This window comes from Athene noctua, chromosome 7 (genome assembly GCF_965140245.1).
Source record: "Athene noctua chromosome 7, bAthNoc1.hap1.1, whole genome shotgun sequence".
In the NCBI taxonomy this organism is placed as follows: Eukaryota; Metazoa; Chordata; class Aves; order Strigiformes; family Strigidae; genus Athene; species Athene noctua.
This window is the reverse complement of record NC_134043.1, coordinates 23,108,619-23,119,030: the sequence shown is the minus strand read 5'-3', so window position 1 is coordinate 23,119,030 and position 10,412 is coordinate 23,108,619.

The following is a 10,412-nucleotide window of genomic DNA, read 5'->3' as shown; positions in this document are numbered from 1 at the left end:
CTGTGGAACTATAATCAAAAAGAAGATCAAAATAGTGACTGGAATAAGTGAAAAGGAGAGAGAACTGGCCCAAAATCTGTATGGAACAAAGAAGTTACATTTATTATCCAACATACAACTCCCATTAGGAACTTGGGTAGGTATCATAGGAATCATGATGGAATATGTCCTCTAACGAAGGACCATTATTATGGGAAGCATGTAGTCTCCGTTTAAAATAAAAAGCAAGGAACAATTATATTAGTTGTTAGCATGCAAGCAGGTAAAGGAGCCCTGTGTGTTATTAGGCACTTACCCTTACTACCTGAAGTGGAATTGTCTGATAGGAAAATTGGGTAGGGCTTTCTGTGAAAAAAATGCAAATTTATACAAAGTTGTCTGTGTAAGTCTTGTGACTGATTTTAGTGCTTTAAGGTTAAGTATTGCTGGCAATGAAACAAATATTTTTGCTGTTCCTGAGGTCTGTGAGCTTTATTAAGTACTTGAATAACAAATACACTTGATGTATCTGATAGCAAACTATGTTCTCTTTGCTTCCCTAGGATCCTTAAACCTTGACTGAATCCCATCATCAGAGACAGGCATTGCTTTCACTGTTGTTTCTATGACAGTTGTATATGAATGGTGAATCTATCTTTGGAAGGCAGAAAATGAGATGCATTGTCTTTTGGTGGTCAGGTCTGATAGATATGCTCTTTTATGTGCTGGCATTGAGTCTTATATAAGATTTTGCAAAAGTGAGAATAAGTTTTCCCTAGAGAGACAGAAGAGGAATAAAGGATTAGTATATCTCTCCATACAATAACTCCTAATGTGAAATTCTAGCCCTATTTATAACAATGAGAGCTTTGCCACTGACTTCAGTAGGATCACAATTTTACCCCTAAGGTGCAGTTGTGCTTTCCTAGGAAAGCTAATGTATAAAATACAGCCACTGCCAGCACATCATCAATGCAATAGCATAGAAAGAGGATAACATTGAATTACATCCATAGCCAATAATAGCTGCTGCAAGCATCCTGTCGAGCAGTGTATTAATGTTAGTCACCAGCTTTCCAGGTTTGTATAAGATTATTTTCTTTGTACCTGAACGAGGTAGACTCAGTATTAGTTGGTATTCTTTGTAGAACTGTGGTTAGCATATGTTTTTTGTAATTTTTTTGAAACTCATCAAAGAATGTCAGATGTGGTAAAGCATCGTTGATTTTTATTAATAAAGCATGCTATTTATAACTAAGTAAGTTTTTAAAGCCCTTCAAGGCACTGTTTAATTTTCCAGCTCTCTTTTTTGGTTCTGTCTACTTCTGTATTAGCTTCCTATCCTCAGGTCTTGGCTTTTGTAAAGCAGATACTGCCATGCATGCATTTCTGGGAGGTATCCTGAACCTTAAGAAAGAAGGAAAAAGACTCTCGATTGGGATCTCAGTCTTCACTGACCCACTGCTCAGTAGGTAGTGTGCTGTGGACATCAGCAACATTACAGAGGGGCTTTGGCCAGTATGTTGCCTACATGTCATGGACTGAAGACTGTTGCTCCATATCTTCCAGGTAAGACTAACATACTCTTTTTGATATGGCTGTTTAGATGTCAGCCAAGGAAATAACTCCTTGATGTGTTTGCATGAGAATGAATCCTGTAGATAAAATTATATTGCGTAATAGTTCCCTGCAGCTCCCCAGATACTTGTTAGAGTAGTCCGAAATTTAATTCAGCCTCTCCCTATGAAATTGGATCTCTACCTTGTACTTCTGATTGCTTCTCTCAGCTCGATTAATGACATGGAAGCACTTGTTCTTTCTCTGAATAGTGTCTGGGTGCCTCCTGCCAGAGTAATGGAGATCACCTTCTGCTGAGCTTATACATATATGCAGCAATAGCAGCCATAATGGGTGCTTCAGTACACTGTGTAATTTCTTCTTCCAAATTAAGGAGACTCTGACACATCAGTCAGTTTTTCCTGCCTGTATTTGATTGCACTCTTAAAGTCAGCTGACTCTCAGATCAAGTGGTGCCTTGTAGCTTTAAGCTCAGCAGTGGCTGTTGTCTATGTTAGGGAATTCTGTCACTGTCAATGGTAAAACAAGACTCATACTAAAGCTGGCCCTGGAATTTCTTTGCAATGATCCTCCCTGAGAAACTTGAGCTTTCTTGATTGCAAATAAGAAAACTCTTGAAGGACTGTGTGCACATGGTAGAGAGAACTTAAGAAGGGAAGAAAAGGATTTTATTGAACAATTTCCAAAAGTGAAGTGAAAAAAAAAAAAAAAGATGTATATCAAACCAGAAATAAGTAGAACAGTAGTGCAAGGTGACAGAGTCCTTTTAGAGTCTGAAAGTACTGGAAGTTTCACTCAAGACTGGGCAAAATTCTGCATTGTGGTATTAGATGTCACCATCCTGAGATATTCAGCTTGGCACAGTGAGACCACTTCATTGCCTCATTTCATGCTAGTGCGTTTCAGGCTACGTGCTGAGTGTCTCCAATATTTGGCTTTTTATACAACATGCAATAGATTCAATTTTCCTATTCTTACCATCGATATCTTTAGCAGTATGCCCTGAAATACCTCATGGATTCAAGCTGTCCCTTAATCAATGTTGCAGAGGATGCAGTTTTGATCTTTTTCTCTAATATATGAACTATGATACTAGATTCATCCTGGCATACATCTGTCAGGCCAGACTGAAAGCATTCAGTTAGAGGCACTTCATTACCAGAATGGGGCCAACAAATTGGAGACAATCTAAAAAAAGGGGATTGAAATATAACATAGATGGGAAATAGAGGATATCTCAAAATAGGGTCATAATGAAGAACTTAAATTGCACATCTATCCAGACAGCAGCAGGACATCCTCAAAATATGCTACAGTATCTGCATACTGATACCGATTTTTACAAATATGCAACAAATAAGGATTGTTTGTGAAAAGAACAGCTATGGGTCAAGATGTAACATAACAGAGGAAACAATTCTGCAAATATAAATATTTATTATTAGTGGGTAGTAACTGCTTCCTACTAAAATTGGCAAGAATGATGAATCCAATCCTCTTAATATTTATTGGAGAATTAGGAAGCTAATGAGAGAGTGCAGCAAAAAAGCCTCTTCTGCCTTCTAGAAAAATCAGCAAAGCTAACATTGCCAGACCATAATGAAGAACACTCCAGTGTACTGAGAGTTACTGGGCTGCAGATCCACCACTAAAAACCACCAGTGCTTGATACTGAACCAAGGAGTGAAAAATACAAAATTAAAAATCCTGCATTGACTGAAGGACATGCAGAATTCTTTTCCATCTGTAGTTTTTGTGATTGTTAATACTTCTGTGAAACACTGCTGGACTGCCATAGAGCAAATGACAAGCAAGAGATGAATGTGTCTGGTTTGATCTTCGAGACTCTTTGATTAGGTGCAGGTAAGAGTCAATGTAATCTCTGCACACTGTGGCATGTTTTAATATTTGCTGTTACTTTCTGGGTTGGTTTGCACTTTGAGTACTTATGACCTTTTTTTTTTTTTTTTTTTGATTTAGCCATTGCTTACACCCCAGAAGATGTGATTCCCTTGAACTACAAAATCCCTGTTTGTTGTGGTACTAATAAGCATTGTGGCTGCTGAAAGTTGCAGCAGAATAGAAAGGGGGGAGGCCTAACAGGCCTGACACCATCTTTTTGTCTGTCTTGCAGCAAAGATGTCTAGGAATTGTCTTATTATCATACGGACATATACACACACATAAGCATTTTTTATTTGTTTATCTAATCTCTTGGATGCTTTTTCGATGCCTGTCTTAACCTTTTGTTCTTGAAGGAAGCAAGGAAAAACTGTATGACAAGCATTTAATTTCTTCCTTTCTCAAGAGCAACTAGTGTCCCTTGTGTTGAGAAGAAAATGGGACTATGTGGAAAGCTAGATTTCAATTAACACATCAAAGGGCAGTTTGTGGGGTTTTGCCTATAACTAAGGTCTAACTGAGTCATAGGACTGTGGGAATTTTGTGTTTTCAGATACACTCATGTATTGCATTCTTACTTTTCCTACTTCTCTACCTTTCCTCTGCCTCTCTGAGGGGGCCAAACGAAAGCAGTATAATCTTACTGAATATATTCTATGGTTCTTGCTGATGAATTAGGCGAACAGCTGCTGGGAACAGTCTGGGAGTACAATTTGGTGAAAAAAAAAAAAAATATGAGATACAAACAAATTCCCTTATGATGCCATTCGTTCTATATGCCGTATTATACCAGAGGGATGGAAAGATGGGAAGACCTAAAATTCAATTTCAATTTGAGCTGGTTTAAAAAGAAGCAATTCTACATACATTGCACCCACAAAACCATGTATTTATAAGCAGAAACTTTTGCTTTGTAGGTAGAAACTGCACAGCTGGTTGTATACATTTGGGTTTTTGCATGCATAAGGACTTTATTTGACAGGCACAACCATTGTACTTTCTTCTCATTATTTCCCCAACAGTTACGCTAATTCTTACATTATATAGTTCATATCTCTTCTGTGTGCTTTAAACAAGGTTGGAAAGGAGGAGAAAGGACTACACTTGACATGCAGGACAATCAAAAATAGAATCCAGAAAATGTAAAGGGAGTCATGTGTCAGTGTTCCTGCAATATCGTCCCGCCTACATTTCTTCATTGTAAAAATCCAGCAATTGTGTGTTAAGAGTGGAAATTAAAGCTAATCTCCTCACTTGCCTTACAAATGGCATATACCGACTGAAGCAATGGTCGTTTTGCTTTCTTGTCGTGCTACTTCAGTAAATTCCTTCTCAGGTCCTTTTCATCTAGCAGCATCCACGAAACACACAGAATTAAACATGCCTGTCTACAGAAATGGAAGGGTCAAACATAAGAATTACATTGATCTTAGATAAATCACCATTTAGTGTAGTTCTGATAATTCCCACTATTTTGGAAAGGCTGTTCAAAATTTTGATGAGGATCTTGGTAATATAGAACATATTATGGCCTTTGGCCGCACGTCCTGTATTTTGAACTAGATGTTTGTGGTTTACCAACTTGTTTCCTTTTATCCCTCTGCAGGCCGATAGTAGGTATTGGATTCTTCCTTGGTTAGTTGGTTGGAACACATGAAAATCCTCTTATGCTATGTATGCTTTGTAAACTATGAGCTTGGTCTGAAAACATAACCACTTTAGAGTCCTAAGACAGTAATTTTAAACAAATATTTTTAAATTTTATTCTTGAACATAATTTTTTTCTTCCTTATATAATTGGAAGAGGCCTTCTTGGTAGTTATGAAAAATGGAAAAATAAATAGGTATTTTTTTAAAATTAACTCTTAGAAATAATCTAAAAGTTTAATAGTAGTCATGAAGACTTAAACACAAATGATGTTTTTGTTTCTTTATAAGGGATTGTATTAGCTCTCAGGTTGAAAGTGTCACCAGATCAACTGTATAGCTTGACACTTTGTGCCTCTGTGTATGTGCATAGCTTGATATTATCTAAGTACTGGTAACAATGATACCCAAGGCTACCCATGGATAAACACAGGTTTCTGATGACAGCATCTTAAGCACAGAAGAAAAGCTCTCGTGTGGTTTATGATACCATCATAACCCTGAGGTGCTGACAGAGCTTAATTCACAGTTTTTCTGTGAGTTCTTTTTCTGTATTTCATGTATCACTTTTTGATAAAATAATAGATATTTTTTCTCTTTAAATAAACCCAGATTCAAATTAAGAATTAAAATCACAATACCTACTACTGCCCTGGTTATTTTTAAATAATTTAAAATCTCAATTTGACATCTTAGTGGTTATGAAATGGATGTTTTGGACAACAGAACCATATTTTAAGAAATAATGTAATTAATCAAAAATAGTGGGTTTTTTAGTTACATTTAACACAGCAGTATGATTATTGCCATTTGGTTGATGATATCGCTCAGTATGACAGTCAGCTATATCATCATTATTAACAGAATGTAGTGAGTATTGAATGAAGCCTTTGCAAAGATATATACATGCCAGCTGGCTAAAAAGATGTTAGTAGCATTTGCCATTATAAAAATATGGGGTTTGTTTATCTGTTTTGGTTTTTACACATGTATGTTTAAAAATTGCTAAAGTAAGTGTTCTTTATTTTTTCATTTTCCAAATTATTTTTTATTTTACATGGAGCTTTGTTTTATTTTACTAAGGCCTTGGCTGCCTACAACAGTTGCACTACCTAACCTATAGCAGCCAAGTTAAAGGAAACAGGTTCTCTAGTACCAAAATCATTACAGGAAAAAAAAAAAAAGGAAAGGGGCAGAAAAAGACCTTAAAAGGTCATCCAGTCCATCCATGTTCTGAGGCAGGAAATGGGTAACTAGGTCATCCCTGATAGATGTTTGTGTAGGCTGCTGTTAAAAACCACAAATGAAGGGGATTCCACAACCTCCATAAACCTATTCCATCTAATCTAGACTTTAAATTGAAGGGGGTTTTTTGTTTCATTATTTTTTTTTCATCTAATCTACTCTTTTTTGCTGAAAATTAAGCAATTACTTGTTATAATTCAGGTGGGTACAAAGAACCATTGATCATGGCTTTCTGTACGTTGCCTTTTAAAATATGCATTTTTCCTCCGGTCATCTTTTTTTCTGGGGAAGCCAAGCCCCATTCCTTCACCCTTTCCTTGTAAGTCATATTTTCAAAATAACTTACCATTCTTGTTGATTTCATTTCAACAGTATCCAAATTGTTGAAATTGTTCTTGGACTGCATTGCCCAAAACTGCACAGAATGCTCCATCTGAGGCCTCAGTGGCACCGAAGACTGCAAAATAATTGGGCCTGCATCTCACATACTGCACACTTCTTAAAACATTCTGGAATGCTAAATGCCTTTATGTATGCATCATGTTGTTGACTCATATTTAGTTTGAAATCCACTTGAACCCTCCTATCCTTTTCTGCAATCCTGTTGCCTTGTTAAAACATCATCATATTAGATTGATATACTCTGATTTATTTTTGTCATAGGTAGAACTTAGTTTCTATCTAATATGAGCTTGTTGAAGTTATACTGTTTCTCATGTTACCTAGATATTTTGAATTCTGATCTGCTTTCCCATGCATTTGCAACCCCCTTCCAGATTTTTTGCAAATTTTACAAGTTTATTCCCTGTTCTATTATCCAAGCTGTTCAATGAAAAATTGAACAGAATAGGACAGATGAGAAATTTCTGAAGGATGTTAATGCAGTGCCATCCTGCTTTGTCAGGAAACTGTTGATAAATACTGTTTGGGAGAAATATTTAACTACTTATGTGTCAACTGTTACTTGATTTCATCTACACCATTTTTTGTATTGCAGGCAAAATTAGAGAGGACTCATCTGAAAGCTTTGTTAAAGCACAGATATCTCATTTACTGGTTCCTTCTTATTCAGTAGGCCCGTCGCGCTTTCTAAGAAGGAAATTGGAGAGGTTAGACACAATAATGATCCTAAGATTACATTTTAGCATCTTATTGCTTAATTGTTTTCTATCATATTGTTATCTTCATGCTTATACACTAACTGCCTGATAACCTGTGATAGTACCATCTTAGAGATGGGTGAAGTGTTTATGAAAGTTAGGTCAGTTGAACTCTAATTCCTGACAGGTAGTCTTTTCATCCTTTCTAGTCTTTTAGGATCTCCCTTGTACTCCATGAATTCTCAAAAGTTAAAAAAACACAAACCACTAAAAAAGCTCCAGAATCATCATGCAGAAATTATTTTATCTTTTTAAGTACACCAGGTAATTTTTAGCACATTTTCCTATGGAAACACAGTTTATATGATCACAACTGTATGACCAGTCAGACCACACCATGCCTTTTCAACTTTTTGCTCACTTTCCAACCAAACTGGACTGAGTAGTTGTGGTCTCAAAGGTTCCTTTTTTCTACAGTTTTTGTGAAAATGTGCAGGTAAATAGAGAGTCCTCCACTGCACCAAGAAATTCAGTGCAAATGAAACTGTGGTATCAGACACTGGAAAACTAACAGAAGAACATTATGAATATTCCAGCCATAAATTTTGGTCAGAGCTTTTGCTCTGGGCTAATCCAAACAGGAGATGCAAGACTACAGGCAGGCAGCCTTTATCAACTGCTTTCTCAACTACACTTTTAAGTCAGCAGGATCAGAAACAGGCATGTCTTAATATCACTTAACCCATTCCCTTCCTTTTCTGGTCTATGCTTCTTGGACCTTTGTTAAAATTAATTGCTTTGCATATATGATGCTAAGATTTTTGTAAACACACTAGGCAAAAAAGAGCATTGACTATTTTAGTCTTCTCCGTGTCACATTATTTGTTGTCTTCCTTGTTAGATATTGGATTTGAACCTTCATTTGTCTCTTTTACTGCGTGTCTATGTGTAATCTTTTATTGGCTCTTAAGTCCTTTCCTAGTTTAACTCATTTTGCCTCTTAGCCTTCCTGATTTGTTCCCCATGTGAGTGTGCTATTCTTTTAAACTCACTTTTAGTCATCTGTTCTTGTTTCCACTTTTTTGTGTGATTCCTTCTTGTTTTTTAGTTACTCAAATAGCTTCTGATGAAGCCTTTCTGCTTGCTTTCAGTGCTTTCTTTGCATCAGGGTAGTCTGCTGTTGTGCCTTTAATACACTTCTGTCAGTAACTGTCAGTTCTCCTATGCTCCCATTTCCTTCTGAATTTCTTCCAAAATATCTACCCACCCATTCATTCCCTAAGCCAACTAAAATCTGCTTTTGGAAGCCCATTCTTTTTCTGCCACTCCATGCTTTCTTTGGCTTCATTAATTTTATTGTTTTGTGATCAGTTTTGTATGTATACCTTCTGCCTTTGTCTTAATCAGGAAGTATTAACTGATAAACTAAATAATATGCAAAACAGCCTTTCCTCTCCTATCTCCTCAAGTGTCTGATAAACCAACCGCCCTAGACTTGTATGACTTTTGCCTGAAAAAAACATCAAGACGTGCCCCATTGCTATTAGAAACCACATACAGACATGGCTCTCTGCAAACACTGTCCGTCTCTAATGGCTCAAAATCAAAGGCAACAAAATAAGCTCCAGGCAAGACAGATACTTCAGGAAAGAAGATGTAACGTGTAAAGAGTGAGACAGCAGTATGAAAGATGTGTGGAAAAGTATGAGCTTAAAAAAAGATGGAGAGGAAGCCTGACAGATAAGAGGGGCCTGTTTACCTGAGAGCAGCATTATAAAAGGAACAGTCTGAGTGTAGAAAAAATTGCAGGGAATAGCAGACAAGTAGATTGCAAGGGACACAGGAAGAAAAGCAATAGGATAAGATGAAAACAGACAGGTGAGGAAAAAGAAAGTGGATATAGCATCCATCAGGATGGAGTTTTTCATTTTTTTCACCAGGGAACATTTAAAAACAAATTATTTTTTATTAAAATGACATACAGAAGAAGGGATTATAAAACTATCCTTGATTCTGATCTTAGTAGCTAGAGCAGGGAGACTGGAGTTGAGAGGAACATTTCTATGGTAAAAAACCCCACTGTTTAATTTTTGTGTTTGGTTTGAAGGGAAGCCATTCATAGGCTTCTTAAAGATTTGGAGTACAAATAATCATAGCAGAGGTGGATCACTGGATCTGACTGACGGTGATGATATCAAAGGTATGATAAATGCAGTCTATGACAATTACATGGATGATAAAAATAGATCTGTGCTTACATGGTGTTTGTGGGTATTTCTCAAATGTAGGCTTAATGTGCTACCATTTTTTTCATTTTGGCTTCTCTGCATCTTGATATGCTGGTATATTTAGGGAAGATATTTTTGCTAGTATATTATTTATGTATGTTTTTGTTACCTTGCAACTCAGAGTTGCTAGCAAGTGCTATATTAAAAAAATTATAAAGCATGTAGTGCAGTATATGGCTCAGGGAGACAGCTCTAATTCAGTGAGCCTCAAAATTGCTTTAATCAAGATCTAAATAACTTTTTCCTATAAAAATATTATTGCTCTAAATCAGTTTTAGAAAACTTAAAGTAAACTTCAAAATTAATGTAAGTACAATTGCAACATTCCTATTTGCTCATAAATAGAAATGCTATGTGAGAATCAGGTGCAGAAGCTGTTACAATCTGAGATGGTGTTCTATCACAGCAATGCACTTGCTGTCACAGTCACTTGGCATTTTACCTTGTACTCATGCCAAAACTGCATTTTGAATCTTCAGAGCTACAGGACACAGACTGGAAGATTCTAGTCGTCATTCCAGCCCAGACTGGCCAGAAGCACATTGGCCTGATACAGGGAGGGTCCATACATATGATCATCTGGGTCAGGAGAAGGAAGGACAGAGTATTTGAGCTACAAACTTCCATCATTCACCAAGACAGAAAACAGTATTTTCTTCTCCCGTTATGTTTT